Source organism: Capsicum annuum, unplaced genomic scaffold (assembly GCF_002878395.1).
Source record: "Capsicum annuum cultivar UCD-10X-F1 unplaced genomic scaffold, UCD10Xv1.1 ctg81636, whole genome shotgun sequence".
NCBI lineage: Eukaryota > Viridiplantae > Streptophyta > Magnoliopsida > Solanales > Solanaceae > Capsicum > Capsicum annuum.
Window position 1 is genome coordinate 209,982 of NW_025892370.1, and position 21,245 is coordinate 231,226.

The 21,245-nt window shown below is 35.9% G+C and overlaps 1 pseudogene; it reads left to right on the forward strand.

The window, feature by feature from the left end:
- The first annotated feature begins 16,527 nt into the window (after positions 1 to 16,527).
- Positions 16,528 to 21,245, forward strand: part of LOC124885253 — a 91,742-nt pseudogene continuing 87,024 nt past the window's right edge.

Below are 21,245 nucleotides of genomic sequence, written 5' to 3' on the forward strand. Positions count from 1 at the left end.
TTTTTCTTCCATAGCTGCTCCACTTACTAAGTTGACACAGAAAAAGGTGAAGTTTGTGTGTTCTGACTCCTATGAGAATAGTTTTGAGAGGTTGAAAGACAAGTTGACTACTGCACCTATTTTGACTCTTTCAGAAGGTACATAGGGTTTTGTTGTATACTGTGATGCATCCCTAGTGGTATTTAGGTGTGTACTTATGCAGCATGATAAAGTGTTGGCTTTTCCATCTAGGCAGTTGAAGGTGCATGAGAGAAATTACCCCATGCATGACTTGGAATTAGCGGCTATGTTATTTGCGCTTAAAATCTAGTGGCATTATCTTTATGGGGTACATGTTGATATATTTACTGACCACAAGATTTTGTAGTATGTTTTCTCACTGAAAGAATTAAATCTCCAGTAGAGGCATTGGGTCAAACTTTTGATGGATTATGACATGAGCCTACACTATAATTCAGGCAAGGCAAATGTGGTAGCCGATGCCCTCAGCAGGTTATCTATGGGCAGTCTTTGTCATGTTGAGGAAGGGAAAAGAGAGATGGTGAAGGATATTCACCGGCTTACAAATCTAGGGGTGCGACTCTTGGATTCCAAAGATGGAGGAGTGGTTGTTCATGACATAGATATATCTTTCCTTTGTGCAGAAGTTAAAAAGAAGCAAGATAAAGATCCCATTTTGATGCAAATTAAGAAAGATGTAGGGCAGCAGAAAGTAATGTCTTTTGAAATTAGTGATGATGGGATTCTAACATATTATGGTAGATTATGTGTGCTAGATGTAGATGGTTTACGGAAAAGAATTCTCGATGAAGCTAACACTTCGAGGTATGTTGTTCATCCAGGCTCTACTAAGATGTACCATGAGCTAAAAACTATATATTGGTGGAATAATATGAAACGTGATGTGGCTTATTTTGTTTCTAAGTTTTTGAATTGTTAACAAGTTAAAGCAGAGCATATGACGCCAAGTGGTACTTCCCAGGAGATAGTTTTTCCTTTGTGGAATTAAGAGATGATTAATATAGACTCTATTACGGGATTTTCGAGGTCCCAAAACTAGTATGATTCTATCTGGGTGATTGTTGACCGGCTGACCCAGTCAGCTCACTTTCTGCCTGTAAGGACCACCTATTCAGGAGATGATTATGCTAACTTGTTCATTGAGGAAGTAGTTCGTCTGCATGGGGCACCTGTATCCATCATATCTGATCGAGGTACATAGTTCTCATCATAGTTTTAGAGGTCTTTTCAAAGAGGTTTAGGTACCCCAGTGAACCTAAGTACTGTTTTTTACCCTCAGACCGATGGGCAAGCAGAGTGCACCATTCAGACCCTTGAGGATATATTGAGGGCCTATGTAATTGACTTCAAAGGTAGTTGGGTAGATCACTTGCCATTGATAGAGTTTGCCTATAATAATAGCTACTATGTCAGTATTAAGATAGCCCCTTTTGAGGCATTGTATGGGAGGAGATATAGGTCACCGATAAGGTGGTATGAAGTGGGTGAGACACGGTTGTTTGGGCCTAATCTTGTTCATTAGGCGATGGAGAAAGTGAAAATCATTAGAGAACCACTTAAAACAACCTAGAGATGACAGAAGTCCTATGCTGATGTGAGGAAAATGGAGCTAAAATTTGAGGTTGGTGATTGGGTGTTTCTCAAAGTCTCTCTGATAAAGGGAGTCATGCAGTTTGGGAAGAAGGGTAAGTTGAGTCCTCGCTATATAGGGCTATACCAGATTTTAAGAAGGATAGGTGGAGTAGCGTATGATTTAGAATTGCTTGCAAGCTTGGGTTCTATCAATCCAGTATTTCATGTGTCCATGTTGAAGAAATGTAATAGAGATCATTCTTTACTGTTGCATATAGAGAATATCAAAGTGACAGACTTCTAATCTTATAAAGAAGAGCCTGTAGTAATCTTGGATTGCCATGTTAGGAAGTTGATGAGCAAGGAGATAGTCTCGGTTAAGATGTTGTGGAAAAATCAAAAAGTAGAGGAAGCTACTTGGGAATTAGAAGATAACATGCGAGAAATATATCCAAACCTTTTCGATCCGATGAACGAAGAAGCAAATGGTAAAATCTTTGTCTTATTAAATTATTGCATTAGTATGCTTGAAATTGTTCTTGTCTGTGTTCTGTGTCATCATTTGGCGACGAATGATCCCAATGGGGGGATAATGTAACACCCTGTAGTTTTGTTCGACTTGATGTTACCTAGAGGCATGTGTGAGAGGCTAGCAACATGAAAATACTGTAAGTGTAAAAGGGACTTAGTCATTTTGAGGTCCAAATCCTTGAAGATTCTATTTCCGACCTTCCTGACCCTCAATAGCTGATATGCTAGCTAGTTCATGATCTGCAATGTCAATAGGTATTCCCAAAAAAATGTTAAATTTTTTGGACTGCGTTTGGACCTCGTTTGGTGTTCCAAAATAGTGGTCCAATGCTATCTTAGTACACCACATCACCAATCTCGTTGGTCAACTTTTGTGTGGGAAAAGTACTGAGGCTCTATGCGGTAGAGGTGCGATACGTCGAGTATTGCATCTCTGCCCATGACGCATCGCGTCGTCTACAACGTCGAAGCCCAGTTGTTTCATCTTTCAAAAAATTTGTGTGCTTAAAGGGAATTGGGTTATTTTACCTTCTTCTAATACTCCCCAAACACGAGATTTAAAACACCATATCAGCAATTTAGGTATGTTTTCATAAAAATAACTCCCTTAACATCAAATTAAAAACCCTAACCCCATCCTCTAAGATCAAGAGCTCTTGCCAAGAATTTTCTGAACTAAGTTGAGATTTGGAATCCACTCTTCCTCCTAAACAACCTAAGTTAACGGGGTTCATCCTAAAAACTACATTGGCTATTAAAACATTTGAACATGATTTAAAGTTTATCAAGCATGAATTTTAAAAAGGGTTTTTGGAATCTATGTTTTAAATTATGCATTTTGAATGTTTCAATGCTATTATTGATTTGGCCTTCAAGCCTTTCCCCCTTAAATCGATTTATATGTATGTGTATATGTATGAAAATTGAGATTTAAGATTTGTTTGAGAACACAAATTATGAAATCCCTCTATTGTGATGAATTTAAGTTTATGATCTTGTCAAGAATGATTTGAAATGCATGATCTATGGTTTGAAAATAGTCTTCTCAATATCATAGTATTTAAACATGATTTAGAGATGATGAGAGGAATTTTTTTGATATAATTATGTTGTTGTGTTAAAGAGAAAAGAATTGCATGTGATTGAGAACTTTGATATGACCATTTTATGTATTCGAGATGTTGAAAAAAAAGAGTTTCTTGCATGTGTTTACATGAGTTTTAAGGAATATTTCTTCGAATTGTTTTATTGATATGGTGGTCCCAAACCTTATGTTTTGAAAATAGAGATTATAATATGATATAAATGGCTCAGAGATGTGATTTCCAAGTTAATGGTATGACGATAGCATACACATGTATGCCATAAATAGAGCTAGAGTGTTTCAGAGTTTGTTTTAAGAGAATACGTGTTTTAAAGAGTTAAAATAGGCATAAAAAGGGTTAGGTGGTTGCCCGAAGAAAGATTTTATGATAGCCTAGTGCCCTTTGGCGTACAGAGACAAAGACTCCAACCCTTGCGGTAAACTCGGGTTAGGGGTTTGGCTGCCGAGTTAAGGGCAGATTCTATATAGCCCATGGAATTTCAGAGTCGTAGGGTATATTACCTAGCATAGAAGTAAAACAAAGAGTGTCATAGAGTCTAGATGATTTTATAGAGTTTCTTTTTAAATATGCCCATGTGATTCTTACCATATGATATATTTATGAACTGTTTTAAATTTCTCATCATATATGATGAATATAAATTATTATTTTGGATTTACTCTATGTACCAGTACAACTATATTGATCCCCTACCTCTCAGGGTCTGAGGCTCAATCTAATGGTCAGGCTAAGCAGTAGAGATTTCAGAGAGAAGCGAGATGTGCAGTGGTGAGCCATCTTTTTTCTAGAAGGCCTGCATGCTTCATACAATGTAATTTATTGTGTTTTAGGTCTACTGGGGCCTTGTCCCATTTTTCAGAAAGTTGTCATATTATCATGTATTAGAGATTTGACAGACTAGATTAGATATTGTCTAGTTATTGTTGGGTTTTATTTTTCATCTTTAAATTTAATTCAGAACGACCATGATTCCGTATTATATTTCATTCCGCATCTTCTTCTACTGAATGAACGTTGTGCAGACTGCCAGATAGAGAGGGGCGTCCAGGCCTTTATGGTTCGGATATTATTATGGCCAAGGCCTCGATTTGGGTCATGACATTAGCCTCCTCTATAGTATCATAGCATCATGTATAGGTGGCTTTCCTTGTGAATAAATTGCATTAATTGTTTCTACTCCCACAACTACAAATTATTTTGTAAACAAGATGAATTTAGTCCTCAATTATGCTAACTCTTGAGAGACAAATTCATTAACTATTCATTGATCTGGAGAGTCTCTCATTATATTAGTGCCTATACTTACATATACCTCTTGTGTCTCAGATGCCTACTCCTAATTTAATCTCATAATCGCTCCACTTATCACAGTGTCTGCCAAAACCTTATTGTTCACATTTATACATCTATAGAATATTCCAATCAAATGTTTGCCTTGGTATTCTATGATTTAGTACATTCTATAGATTCTTCTTAAACCTTAACCAAGTTTCATACAACACTTCAAAATGTAACTTTTTGAGGTAATAAATCTCATCTTTTGACTTCAATATTCTAGAAGATGGGAAAAGCTTTCCAAAATTTTTGTATTTATTTTTTGCCTAGTATTGATCGACCCTTGTGGTAGCTCAGTTAACCATAAAGTGGCTTCTCTATCCAGATAAAAAAGAAACAACCATAGTTTATTAGAATCCTAACTTATACTATGAAGTGTAAATCCCTGTAAATATCATATGATAAAGATTGGCATCAACTATTGGAAGGACCATCAACACTCCCTTAAAGTTAAGCAATTGGATCATAACACTGGTGATGTTGAATTTGATTCCTGGTGGAAATGATGGAAGGAATAGTAGCACTTATTTTATCGCCTCTATAAAGTATAGATCATCCTTTATATCATCAAACTGAGGATCATAACACTAAGGAGGCTATTTCGTCCTATTCTATCTCTTCCTATTTTGTTCCTCAAGTGTTGCCAAGTCGTCGCTTTTACTTGTCTACTTCTTTCTTCTTGCACTTCCTATCTTATGGGTTCTTGTTTAGCATTATTTTCTACAACCAAACAAGCAATAGTTTGTTCCACAATATCCTAAATCCCATGAGGGTGTACTGGTTAATTCAAGTCTTCCTCATCTAAAATTCCTTCCTCATTAACTCTATACTTCATCATTCTTCCTGTATTTCTTGGATTCCTTTTAATTTCTAGATCCAATGGAATTTGGGAATCACATTGATTCTGAGTGTTGGGCATTCACAAATGTGCATACTAGAAGTAATAAAAAAAAGTAAAATCAATAAATAGAAACCAATAGCTAGACAAACATAATTAATCAACTTCGTAACTGCATTCCCAAGAACAGTACAAAAATTTGATGTTGCCTAAATTATAGCCCCACTAAAAGTATAAATAGGTCATTGATCAAATATAAAATCAAACTAGGTTTGGGTTGATACCATGAGGAATGGGTAAAAGTATCAATCAATATATCTGTCCAAATAAATATTAAGCAATTTCAAATAATGGGGGTTCGAGATGGTTAAATACTTACAATAGTTGAATTCATTGGATTTGTAATCAATGTAAGAGAGGCACTAGGACTGTGTTTCCCATAATCTCTTAAATTCATAGGTTTGTCATACTTGTGAACTCTCATGGCGCTCAAAATGTAGAATTGATAGGTTTTGTTCATCCAAATGACTTTACGTCCCTATTAAATGACTATCCCCAATATAGTCTCTTGAGTTTTGCATTATTAACCCATACCATTGACCCCATATTAGCTATCCTATTTATTGGCTCAAGCTAATAAAATAAACGTTGATATCTCCAAGTCTTTTTATAAATTACCTTTCCCCATCAGTTACACCTCTTTTAGTGTGAGTTAGGATAAGGTGAGTTATAACACTGACCACCGTAAGAAAGTAATCTAGCCAAGGAGAATCACAATACATGCACAACCACCCTTTAAGAATCACATTGTAATTTGATCACTGCTTTGTTAATCTATTATGGTTCCCAAAACCCTACTTATGATGTTTAGCTACTCATAATTGCAACCACATAAGAATGACTCTGAATAGAAATCATAATTATGAACTTACAATGAAAAAGATGAAAACCACTAATCTCACTTTGAATTAAACTCCTAAAAATTAAGATTTTGGGCTTCAAAGAGAAACAATATGCCTTAAAGGTATCAAGAGAATGCAAATAAAATAATAAACTTAATAAGATTATTTAAAAAAATAAACCTATCCTAAACACAATGGGATTTACTAAGTCGGAATTTTAGACAAAGGAAGGGACGATCCTTGGAAGATACCATAATTGTCCTTGGTGTTTGTTCTGGATACTTGAACTTTAAACACTGGCAGATATTTTTTCTAATAATCATTGTCTTAATGTATGCTCATGGAAAACTCTTGTCTAATCTTCTTCATAACCAACCTCTACAAGCACTATTTTAGGAATCTTTACCTAAGATCGATCTAAGATGGTAGCATCTATGTAAGATCATGGGATACATCATCTGAAGGCCACCTAAATATCACTTTCTTGCTTTAACTAACAATAGCCATGAGGTGACCATTGTTAGATCCAATAGTTGTAGTTTGACTTGTCTGATGCTTTAAGTCCTAATTTTCTACACTTCACTTCTTCAGACTAGTTTGACCTGCGAATGCCACAAACACACATCATATCCACCTAAAAATACCTTTGTACTAGCAAATTTCCCTTGTTTTAATCATTAAAAGTGCCATAAGTCCATGATACATCACTAATTTACACATTATTTGTCTTCAAACAATCATAATAGGCAAAGGTAACAATCACAGTAGGCCAAAATTTTGATGGAAGTGTACTAGTATCATTAATATTCAAAACTTATCTCTCCAAACTTACATTAAAGTTCCCATGAATTATACAAAATGGCGACATCCTTACATATCACATCATAATTAAATCTTAACATGAGACTACTTTGACAAGAGTTTATGATACCCAAGATACCTGGAGCCTTCCCAACATCTCCAAAATTAATAAATAGTTCAAAAGAGATGAATAATTTTTTTTGCCCACAAGGTTGAGTGGGCCTATTTATGGCAAGACCCTTACTACTATATGATGTTGCATGCCATTATGGAAGGACATGGCAGAATTAAAATTTGAAAAGTAGGTTTATTTCACACTTCTCAATTTTCAAACTAAAGTTTCCCTTTCCCCTTCGATTACTTCACACTCGATGTCAGGACAAGGTAATTTGGGTTTTAACTCTATATTCTTACTTTACTACTTATATTATTGAATAAAGTTTCTTGAAATCATAGAGTAGAGGTAAGTTATTGGGTTGGTTTTTGAAATCAAAATTTTGCTTGAATTTGAATTAGTTTCCAAAGCATTTTTGCTTCTCTTATATTTTCAATGACCTTATGGTGTTCTCAGTATAATATTAGTGAATTTTATGGCCAAATTAGAGCTTGAAAAAGGGTATAATTTTAAGGGTTATATTTCAAACAATTCTTGGTCATTAGGTCTTCAATAAGGGTTTAAATACCCCAATTTTATTATATAACTGTCCTATGCTATTTTAATAACCTTAATCTATGCTAAAAAGTTGAAAATGAACAATTTTTGTGAAAAGACTCTATTTAAGCATCAGTTCTTATTGGGAGAAGATGAAGGTCACTATAGCAATCTCATCCAACTATAACGGTCTTTCTATAGCAAAAAAATCATTCTATACTGGTCCTGTGGTAGCGTGAGGCGGATATTAACCTCTCTTAAAATTTGAAGCTTTCATTTTTCTAAAACTTTTTTATTGAATAAACACTTTTATGTATTCTAACTTGTTTTAACATGATTTTTCCAGGACTATTAACTTCATGGAATGAAAGAAAGATAATTCTCCCCTTTACCAGGAAATCAAATATATAGTTTTTACTAAAACTATTAGGAGAGGTACGGAGACTAATGTAGAATGGGCTTCTTCTATATGAGGGGGTACATAATAAATAAGGTTGTAACGAAGACATAAGAGTCCTATTGCTCAAAACTAAAATTTTTGGTGGATGCCTTTGGTAGAGCCTGCTTGGGATAAGGTCTTGAGATGAGCTTTGGACCTCTATACGATACTCCCATCTATCCGCTGGGATGACCTCTACCCTACTATGTGTATCTAAAGATTGGATTTCCCCATGGATGTTACCACTATTGATGAAGTTCTAAGGGTTCTAGATATCCCCAGCACCAAGTATGAGTCAAAGGCTTGGGTGATGGATATGCGGTGGATGAGGGACACCCTGATTGTGGAGGATGAGTGAGATAAAGTCTACTAGACCAGTCCTAAGGATATTAGGATCATACATTTCATTACAAATACTCAGAGGTGGCTAAATTTGGTGAATCAAAAGATTTAAGTTTTGAGTAACAACTCTAATGTAACATACCCATTGGGCTTTGATGATGGCATGTGTTATGTCGTGGTTTCAACTAAATGTATTGGCATATATAGTGTCAAAGTGTAAAGACTTCTACTAGGGTGACAGTATAGATCCCTACCTTTATGGGTTTATTACTGAGATATGCCTTCATACAGTGGTTCCTAGGAAGGATGCTGACAAGGACATGGAGGTCAAAACTTCCTTTAATTCTCTTAAGGTGACCAGTGCCTATGATTGAATCAAGAAGAAGAGAAATATATGTACAGAGGGGGAGAGCAGTAGAGAAACCGAGGAGGAGAATAGCCCTCCAATACAAACCTTGAAATCCTATAAACTTCAGGAGGTGGAATAGAATACGCTATGCTTACTAAAAGAAGTTAACAAAATACCAAGAGGAAGGTAACTGAAATAAATTGTTGTTGAATATTAATAAAGTCAATACTAATTTTGTCTAAAATACTCGATGAAACTAAAAACATGTCTAATTGTTTGTCAGTCTGAAATCCTCTAAATCCTGATGAGCTATTGGGACATGTCCCTGACTAACCCTGACTTACTAAAATAAAGTAAAATACTAAAATTAAACAAATAATAGCTCATCCTCGACTGACGAGGACTCACCACAGCTACATCTAAGTGGAACAGGAATGTGCTTATTGTGGTTTGGGTACTGAGCATTTGAAACTATATTATGAGATAATATATAGAAAAAAATACGTAATTAGTACTTTGAATGTACTAAATATGGGACTTAGGAGAGACTAACTGGTATATAATCTTACAATAAATGCATGAACATGTTAACTCAATGCAAGAACAAGTATAAACAAATATTGAGTAAATTGAATAACTAGGTAACTGAATAGCTAAATACTAAAAACTTGGTAAAGCTAACCTGTACTGAACATTAACTAAAATTAAACTGAGGATAGTGGGAATTAACAATAACCGACATGCCCTAATCTGAGCTAATCGGGGTCTAACCTATAACCCAGTTGGAAGGGTGTCAGTCCATTTTTTACGGGAAACCCCTCTTAACCTATGGTGGCACCTTTATTCTAAACCATAGTGACACCTACTAAAGGTCTCAGTCCTCAACTAGTGGGTGAGCCTCCATCTCTATTGGTGCTAAGTATTACTCCTAACTAAACTAACAATGATAACTACTTAAGATGGTATGATAATTAATGTATGTTCAATATGATAATATTCTGAATTTTGCAACATGAATATGATCTAAATGGCTCATAACATGAAACACTGATATATGCATGGCTCTCTAAGTATCGTGTGTTCATAACTCACCAACTTTGACTAATACAACTAAATATGATGACATTTATGGAGTATGACAAGGATATTTCATAATTTAAATCCAACAAACCCAACAACTTGTCATGATAGGGAAATTTATGATTTGAACATGAGGTATCACAAATATCGGGGAAAGAACATATTAATTGTTTGATAACACAAAAAAACTTAAGAGAGAAAGGAAACTCATACCTAGAACCCCATTAAAGAAGAAGAGAATTTTTCTTGAGAATTAAAGAGTCCTTGGGACTCAATGGGTGGAAAGGACCCATTGTTGAAATCCCACAAAACTATACAAAATTTGTTATTGAATTGGTTGGAACTTGTGCTTGAACTTTGAGAACTCTGGTTTGCTATAGAGAAGAAGAGAATTGATTTTTTGGCTAAGTGTAATGATTTTCGAGTTTATGTAGTGTTAGGGTAACTTTAATCCCTCACTAACTGATGCTGGAGTTATCAAACGATGTGTGTTTGGGATTAAAAGATGGGAATTTACAAAAAAAACCTTTTAAAATATAGGGCGATTTCTAGTTCCAGTTACGACGACTCACCTAATGACTCGTCATGAGTCGTAGTCTGAGTCGTGAAATAAGGTCTTGAGTTCTGAGTCTTCACTATTAAGGTAATTTCTCCCTCTCCAAATGAATTATTTGGTCTAATCATGAGTTTTTAAGAGTAGTCATAATTTGAGACTCAATTTCTGAATTTCTTACTGGTGTGGCACTAGGTCTACGCAAGGACTAGTTATGCCTCATCACGAGTCATGAGCTTTACTCATTGTCACTGGGAAAAAATTTAAGACCCTTACTATAGTGGAAACTACTCACGCATAATGACTCATTTTGTCTAATAACGACTCATTGCCTGAGTTATTGTCACTGCCTATTTGATAGGACCTTTGGTAAGTTTCCATAACTTTTTTCCATGACATCAAATTAAGTGGAGACTAGTGGCATTGGAAAGATAATTTAATGGCCTATGATTTTATGGGTTTAGAGATTGAAAGCCGGGAGTATTACAATATCTTACCCTTGTGATCATTAAAGTTCAAATGAAATTTACTAAGCAGAAATACTAGGACAAAATTGAGATTTTGCACTGAACACTTATAATCTGAACCATGAGCTGATATTTGAATTTGTGACCGATGCATAAACTATATCAAACTCATGAATTCATGCTATGACATGAAAATAGTGGGGGATGAGATAGTGATAAAAGAATTTATTAATTAATTAATTAAGAGAAACTATTACCAAAAACTAGGTCTGGGTTTGAAGGGAAAAGGTGGGGGTACTTGGTCATCATATCTACCTCTGCTTCCCAAGTAGCTCTCTCAACTGATGGGTTTCTCCATATAACCTTTACTAAAGCAACATCTTTATTCCTCAACCTACGAATATGATGATTAGGGATATCAATTGGGAATTCTTCATAAGACAGACTATTTTCCATGCCAATTTTTTCTACAGGTATTACTAATGGCAGGTCATTAATGCACTTCTTTAACAAATAAAGATGGAACACTAGGTGCACTAATGCTAATTCTGCGGGCATTTCCAATTTATAGGCTACTTTTCCATACCTAATTATAATCTTATAGGGACAAACATAGAGGGAACTAAGCTTCCCTTTCTAACCAAACCTCTCCACCTCTCTTATGCATGAAATTATCAAGTAAACAAAATCACTAACAACAAAATAAAGCTCCCTTATCCTTTTATCTACATAGAATTTATAATGTCTTTGGGCAATTTTAAGCCTATCTGTATTCATCTAAACCTTCTCCATCGTTTCATTCACTGAATTTTGTCCTATTAATACAACCTCACTAACTTCAAACCAACTAATAGGAGATTTATACCTCCTACCATAAAGAGTATCAAATGGGGCCATATGAATACTGGAGTGATAGGTTTTATTATAAGAAAACACTATTAACAGAAAGTGATCATCTCAACTACTCTTGAAATCCATTACACAAGCTCTCAATATGTCTTGTAAAGTTTATATGGTCCTTTCTACTTGACCATCTATCTGTGGGTGAAAAGTGGTGCTATGATGAACTTGACTACTAAGACCTTTTTGCAAAGTCTTTCAAAAATAAGAGGTAAATTGGGTACCTCTTAATGAGATAATGGTCAATGTAACTCCATGCGATTTAACCAACTCTCCAAGATCGACTCTAGCATAATCTTTGGCTGAATCTGAAGTATTAATTATAAAATATGAGCTGACTTAGTCATTCGATCCATAATAATCCAAATAGAGCCATGTTGAGGACGAGTATGAGGAAACCCTATGATAAAGTCTATATTCACTCACTTCTAAGAGGGGATTCCAAATTCCTAAAGCATGCCACTAGGCCTCTAGTTATCAACCTTAACCTACTGATAATTTGGAAACTTACCATGAGTTCCACAATATCCTTTTTCATACTATTCCACCAATAGACTTCCCATAAATCATAATATATATTAGTAGCTCTTGGATAGATATAATATAACAAACCATGAGCCTATGCTAACATCTATTTCCTCAAATCATCCACATTCTATACACCTAATCAACCCTGGTAGCAAACGACAACATCTTCCCTTAGGAGAAAATCTCAATCATCTAATCTCAAACTGTCTCTTTCAACTTAAGCAAAATAGGATCACTATCTTCATTTTTCTTTACCTCGACAACCAATGAATATTCCGAACCACTCTGAACCCATACACTACCTTTGGTAGAATCAACCAACCAATCTTGAAACACCCTAGTTTATTTACCTTAGAAAATTTTATGGAATTCCTATATTTGGACCCAATATAACTCAGGGGTATGATCTATATTTTGAGGTATGGATTCCAATAATATACTAATCATCGTTGGTTGGTCGGATGGATTTTAGTTACCGGAATGGGTACGACTTAGGGGTATGAGTTGTATTGGTGGTTATGAATTATTTGGTTTCTTAACTTAATCTTAGACTTGGTTACGTAGGTTGGATCTAAGTACTAGTGGCTCACTATGATCTGTAAGCCAGGGGATGAATTGTACCAATGACTCATATGGTAGATAGTATTCAATCCTTGAAGTATTCTATTCTACTTGGGATACGGGTCTTGGATATAACTAGTATGTTATGGGTCTGACTTGGTTAGATGAGTCGTATACTAGAAAATGTTAGGTCCAAAGGTGGAGGTTTAGGATATGAGTGGTGTACATCGATCACATTGGGAGGGTACAACTGTGAAGGTAAGTCGTATCCATGTGATGGGATTTTGGTGCAACTTAAGAGGGGGTATTTTGGATATTTCCCAACTTATCCTAATACGGTCCCATGACTTCTAACCTATTTGTGAGGTTATTTACCCTATTATTCTATTCATTAACACTTAAAAACTCTTCCTAGACACTCCATAATTCTCTAAGGATATTTTGGGCAAGGGGAGCTAGGGTTTCAACTAAAGGATTAATTGGGGCTTGTCTTGATGATTTTTTTCCATCATCATCTTGGTTTAAGGAATTTTCTCTTCCCTCATTATTAATTCTAAATAAATACATAGTTTTAATGAATATTTTTTTAATTTCATTGATTGTATGATTTTGGTTTTACAATATGATCTGGGGGTTTTGATATTAAATGGTTTATTATGGTTTCCTGTGGTTTTGATTATGATTTTACATAAATTAATGGTGGTTTTAGATAATTGGATTTAATGGTAATGGTTTATTGGTAATTCGGAGTGGTTTTGGTTATCATATACCGCCAATGTGCTTAACAAAATTCTTACCAAGATATGTTTATTGCATTGACTTCTTTTAATGGAACTCTTGCATATTTCTAAGCTTGGTAAATAAATTGTGCATGGTTTAAATGGATTGGAATGCTAAATGGGTAATGGTTATACTTGAGGGGAATATGAAAGTCTACCAAGTGGTTTAATATAGTAAATGAAAAGGCACTTGAAAGTCCCCTTACACCAATAAATAGTTTGCTATGGATGATATTTGAATAAGGGTTGGCATGGCAACACCAATATCAATTGCGTTGGTTAACAAATAGATAATGGTCTAGTTATTTGGAAACTAGTTTTAATTGGGTAATAATAGCGAGATATGTAGCAAAATCATGGAAGGCGGAGGTCCTGGGGGGACTAAAATTGTAAACTCATATTTTAAGATATGAGGCTAGTCTTGGTGACCGAGTGGATGCTGTCACACTTTATTTTGGGGATTTACTAGTCATTCCATAGGATACATCCCTAGTCATATGGCAACACGCACTGGGTCCCTTTCAGCAGGGGCAGCTGAACCCATATAGCTTGTGGGTACTTTAGGACGGCAAAGCTACACAACAAAGATAAAGGTTTTAAAGGCATGATAAATTCGGTCCCTTATCCTGACATGGTTATATCTATATATGTGTGTTTATATATGTACGTGTGTTTGTATGTGTGGTTATGTGTATATGGAGGATTTTATAAGGTTTTATAAATGGGATTATTTTATCCTTACCCTAAGATCATGCTAGCGGTCACTCGCTAACCCCATATACTGGCAGTTGTATACCCACATTATGTAGGAACCAACTATTATACTCCTCCTAGATAGTGATTAACTCGGGGACAACATTTGGACTAATGTGGTGAGCTTTTATCCTTTTGAAGGCATCATTTAATGTTATGGATATTTTTAGACATTTTAACTTTATTTTGGACATTGGTTTGTCCTATGGTTGGGGACATGTCCCAATCATATTTCATTACTTATTTTTTTAGAGGCTTTGTGGTACATATATAGGTTGGAATAAGTGGGATCGGTATGGATGTTATCCTTGGCATTAGAGAAGGATAGTAGGTTGGAATCATTGGACATAATTTCTCATTTTTCTATCATATTTTATTTTGGGATTAATTATATTATGTTGTGGAATATCCTTTGTTATAGTCTGGTTTATGGCCCTTATTTTTGAATGGTTTGGCATGGTTAGATTATGGGTATGGGATGATTGGACTCGGTTGGGTTGGTCACAGTTGTGACCTTATCCTATAGACTTTGTGTGAGCTATTACACTACTCTGTTACATGCTCAGAATTCAACCAACTTAATACAGGCAACTGGAGGTTAGATTGGGTAATAAGGGGTCTTCAATCCTAGATGGACTTGGGATGCCTATTACAAAATAGAATAGTAGAAGGTAGTGTCAAGTAGGTATTAGAGCTTGGTTAATGGTAAATTGGGATTCCACAAAGCCATGTCAAGTAAAGTCTCTTTTAGTGGTGTGTAGTATGTCACACTCATAAGGGAAAGGCTACAAGGCATTTTGGAATGTTTCAATTTCTAGATATTATATGTTTAAGCTTGGAGTCTCAGTCCTGGAATCTTCTCTAATCCTTATTTGTTCATCTTTTAGATCATGTCTTGAAAATTTGGAACATAAGAAAATTCATCTATCCTATCTGGGGGTAATGCTTAAGGGGTGCATCCTACTTCAAGTGTTCATCTTTGATCTCATGGTCCTATCCCTGAAATTTCCAAAGTTCTAAGTTGATACTAGCCCTCCTTAAGGTGAGATGACTAATATGGAATTTTGTTAGTCTATTCAGCCTATTGTAAAAGTGGTTACTACTCAGGCTGAGTGAGATGTATCTGGTGCTTTATTTGTTGAGGCCACAAAGGTTGGCCAATTTATAAAGATGAGTCCTCTCATATTTTTGGGGAGTGAAGGTAGAAGAGGATCCACAATATGACTTGGATAAGATGGAGAAGATATTTTGTGTAATGCAAGTTACCAATATAGAGAGGATACACTTTATAGATTATCAGCTCAAAGAGGTTACATATCAGTAGTATGAAGAGTGGGATAGGGATAGAGGATATGTGGAGGGGTCATCTTTATAGGATGCTGTCTCTGGTCCTTTTTTGGATCATTTCTTTCCCAAAGAGTTGAGGGAAGCAAAGATGGAGTTAGAGAACCTAAAGCTGTGGAGAGTGTTTATCAAAGAATATGCCTTGAAGTCTCACAATTTGTAAAGGTATGCTCCTGATTTAGTAGCTGACATGCGGGAAAGAATGAGGAAGTTTGCCTTTAGGTTGAATTAAGTTCTGATTTTTGAGACAAAAAATACTTTACTGATTAAGGATATGGACATCTCTAGGTTAACTTTTCATATGCATCCATATGCAGCAGGTAGAGTATGACAAAAGAAACCAGGAGGAGTTTAGGAATACGCAGGGTAAGATGGGTATGTTTTCTAACCAGAGAGGTTACAGTATGACAAAACAAACTAGGAGGAGTTTAGGAATACGCAGGGTAAGATGGGCATGTTTTCTAACCAGAGAGGTTCTCAGTCTCAGGGTGGTAGAGATGGGGGAAAATAGTAGAAAAATAAGTAGGGGAGTTCTAGTTCCTACTCTCCTACTAGTGATTCTTATCAGTTAGGCACCAGGCATCATCATAGTGGTGACAATTTCTAGGTGCAGGGTGCGTAATCTCAGGTAAATAGAGGTTAGTTAGTTTCTTCATATCCTTCTTATCGGTTTTATGGTCTTCCTCATCGGTGTTATTGTTATTAAGGGAGGGACAAATGTTTCAAGTATGGATTGGCAAGCCATTGAAAAGTATTATCCGATTAATAAGGTTGCTACAGTGGTGAATAATATTCCTGTGGCTTTATTTTCTGCTCCGACACCTAGTAGTGTTGCATTAGATTCTATTACTGCTCCTGGTTCTAATGTTGGTCGAAATAGGTTGAATGCTTTGGCATCCCAATAGCAATTTGAGGCATCACCTGATGTCATTACTGGTATGTTACAAGTTTTCTCTAGTGATATATGTTATTCGCTTGGTCCGGGGTTAACTCTCTCCTATGTGACTCCATATATGGCTGTATCTTTTGGTTTTGATCTGGAGGTAATTTTGGATCCTTTTTCTATTTCTACCTTTGTAGGTGACTTGGTTATTGCTAAGAGAGTCTATAGGGGGTGTGATATCTGTTGTTGGCAAGCAGACCTTGGTAAATCTATTTGAGTTAGATATGGTGGATTTTGATATTATTTTTGGGATGGATTGGTTAAACTCTTTTTATACATCCTTTGATTGTTGAACCCGTAGGGTTATTTTTTGGTTTCCTGGTGAGCCAGTTATAGAGTTGGAGGGTGTTTCTTTAGCTCCTAGAGGGAGGTTTATTTCTTATCTTAGACCTCAGAAGTTAATCTATAAAGGTTGTCTTTATCACATGGTTTGGGTTAATGATTCTAACTTGAAAGGTCCTTTTTTTTCAGCCAGTTCCTGTGGTTAATGAGTTTCCAGAGGTATTTCTGGATGACCTTGCTGGCGTTTCTCCCGATAGGGAAATAAAGTTTGGTATTGATATAATTTCGAACACTTATCTAATTTTCATTCCTCCGTATAGAATGGCAATGGATGAGCTAAGGGAACTCAATGAGCAACATAAATATCTTCTAGATAAGGGGTTTTATTTGTCCTAGAATATCTCCTTGGGGTGCACCGGTGTTGTTTTTGCACAGGAAGGATGGTTCCCTTCGGATGTACATTGACTATAGGAAGTTGTACATGGTGATGATCAAGAACAAGTATCCTTTTCTAAGGATAGATTATCTATTTGACTTGTTTCAAGGTACCAAGTTTGTTTCTAAGGTATATCTTTGGTTTACCATCAGCTAAAGATTAGGGAGGTGGATATCCCTAAGATACCTTTTTATACTCAGTATCAACACTTTGAGTTTTTGGTGATACCATTTAGGTTGATTAATACTCCAGCAGCATTTATGGATCTGATAAATAATATTTTTTATCAGTATTTGGATCTCTTTGTCATTGTGTTTATTGATAATATTCTGATTTATTTGAAGAGTGAAGTAGATCATGCTAATCACCTCCGCGTGGTATTGCAGACCTTAAAGGAATAGCAGTTGTATGCCAAGTTCTCCAAGTGTAAGTTTTTGTTAAATGCTATAACTTTATTGGGTAATGTAATTTTAGTGAAGGAATTATGATAGATCCGCAAAGGTTGTTGTGGTGAATATGTGGCCTAGACCCATGATTCCATTCAATATTTGGAGCTTCTTTGATTTAGTTGTGTATTACATGTTTTTTTTGGAAAGCTTTTCATCGATAGCTGCTCCTTTGACTAAGTTAACACAGAAGAAGGTCAAGTTTTCTTATTCAGATGCTTAAGAGTGGACTTTTGATAAGTTATAGGATAAGTTAAGTTTGGGTCAAATTTTGAATTTGCCAAAAGGAAATGATGGGTTCATGTTTTACTGTGATGCATCTCGAGTAGGTCTTGGTTGTGTGTTAATACAGCATGGGAAGGTGATTACCTATGCTTCCAAGCAGTTGAAGGTACATGAGAGGAATTATCCTACTTATGATTTAGAGATTTTGGCGGTTATGTTTTCTTTGAAAATATGGTGGCATTATTTTTATGGTATTTATGTGGATATCTTTTTTTATCATAATAGTCTACAGTAAATGTTCACTCAAAAATAGCCTAATCTTAGGCAGAGGAGATGGCTTAAGCTTCTTAAGGATTATGATATAAGTCTATATTATCACCCAGGAAAGGATAATGTGGTTGCTGATCCTCTTAGCACTTCATCCAAGAGGAATTTGGCTTATATGGAGGAAGGAAAATGGGAATTGGTAAAGGATATTCACTGCTTGGCTAATTTTGAAGTTCACCTCTTGGACTCCAAGGATAGAGGTATGGTAGTGCAAGAAGTGGTTTGATTGTATCTTGGGGCAAAGATTAAGGAGAAGCAAGTGTTGGATCCTATCTTTGTAAAAATCAAGAGTGACGTTGGTCGGCAAAAGGTAGTGGTGTTTGAGATCAATGGTGATGGTACTTTATGCTACCAAGGGAGGTTGTTTGTTCTTGATGTCGATGGGTTGTGACAAAGGATTTTGGCTGAGTTGCATAATTAGCACTATGTTATTCATCCCGGCTTAACTAAGATGTATCATTATCTTAAGCAGATCTATTGGTGTAATGGGTTAAAAAGGGATGTGGATGATTTTGTGGCCAAGTGCATAACGTGTCAACAGGTTAAGGTTGAGCACATGAGGCTAGAAGGGTTGTATAAAGAAATTGATTTTCCCAAATGGAAGTGGGAAGTGATCAATGTGGACTTCGTTATTGGTCTTCCTTGGTCTTAAAGTTAATATAATTTAATTTGGGTCATCATGGAAAGGATGACTAAGTCTTCGCAGTTTTTGCCAGTGTGGACTACCTTTTTAGCAGAGGAATATGCAAAGTTGTACCTTCAGGAGATTGTGAAGCTGTTTGGGGTGCCTGTTTCAATTGTTTATAATTCTGGCATCAATTTACATCCCACTTCTGGCAGTCTTTTCAGAGAGGGTTGGGGACCAAGGTGAGTCTGTCTACTGCTTTTCATTCACAGAAGGATGGCCAAGTGGAAAGAAATATTCAGACATTGAAGGATATGCTTTGGGTCTGTGTGATTGATTATGATTGTAATTGGGTTGAGCATCTACCTTTGGTGGAATTTGTTTACAATAATAGCTATCATTCAAGTATTGGTATGACCCATTTTGAGGCATGTATGGTATGAGGTGTAGATCTCGTATTGGTTGGTTTGAGCTTGGTGAGGCGGACATGTTTGGTCTTGATATTGTCTACTAGGCTATGGAGTAGGTAAAGGTGATTTAGGAGAGGCTTAAGGCTTCCCAAAGTTGCCAAAAGACCTTTTGATATTTTTTGGAAAGTTGGTAATATTGCTTATGAGCTAGAGTTTCCTTCTAGTTTGAGCTTTGTTCATCTAGTCTATTATGTTTCCATATTGAGGAAGTGTATTGGAGATCTTTCTTTAGTTGTTCCTTTGGAAGGATTGGGTCTCACTAATTCCTTGTCTTATGATGAAGTCCCGATTGAGATCATGGATAGGCCGTTTCATCAATTATGAACCAAGGATGTGGCTTCGGTTAAGGTTCTTTGGCGGAACCATAAGGTGGAAGAAGCTACATAGGAAGCGAAAGAGGACATGAAGTCTGAATATCCACATTTATCTGTGCTTGAAATTTGTGTGGAAGGTATGTGTCTTCAACACATCTTTGCTTTAGAGTTTGTCATAGGAAAGATCAATATCCTTGCCTCATTGTTTTACAACTTTGTTAAAGATTTGGAATAAGTTTAATAACATAATGAAAATGACTCTTGCGTGTGGTTAACCCTACCATGTCTATCATTTGGGGACGAATGTTCCTAGTGGGGGAGACTGAAACACCCTACTTTCTGGACCTTAGAAAATTTCCTAGAATTTTGATCTTTGTACCCAATATGAGTTATGGGTATGAGACATATGTTGAGGGGCGGATGGTATGATCTGATCGTATACTGATCAAAGTTGGTTGGTGGGATGGATTTTTGTTAATGGAATAGGTACAACTTAGGGTTACGAGTTGTACTAGTGGTTACAGATCATTCGGTTCCTTAACTTAATCGTAGACTTAGTTACTTAGGTTGGATCTGAGTATGAGTGGCTCACTATGAGCCGTAAGCCAGGGTACAAATCGTACAAGGGACTCGTCTAGTAGACAGTGTTCAATCCTCTAGGTATTATATTTTGCCAAGGATATAGGTCAAGGATATAGATCATATACTATAGGCACCACTTTATCGGATGAATCGTATACTGAAAAGTGTTTAGTCCAAGGGTGAGATTTAGGATACGAGTGGTGGATACTGATCGTATTAGGAGGGTACGACTCATGAGGGTCAGTCGTATCCTTATGATGGAATTTCTGTGCAACTTAAGTGGGGGTATTCTGGACATTTCCCCACTTATCCTAATAGGGTCCCACAAGTTCCAACCTATTTGGGAGTTTATTTACCCTATTATTCCATTCATTAATACTTAGATACTCCTTCTAAATGCTCCAAAATTTTCCCAAGAGATTTTCTCCAAGGGGAGCTAGGGATTAAACTAAACGATCAATTTGGGGCTTCTATTTGTGATTTCCTTCCGTCATCATCTTGGTTTAAGGCATGTTCTCTTCCCACATTGTTAATTCTAACCAAAGTAATGGTTTTATATGAATGTTTTCATCATTTCTTTGATTGTATGATTTTGGCTTTAAAATATGACTTAGGGGTTTTGAAATAACATAGTTGGTTATGGTTTCCCATGGTTTTAGTTATGCTTTTACATGCATTAATGGGGGTTTTAGACAATTGGATTGCATGATAATATTTTATTGGTAATTGGAATAGGTTTTGG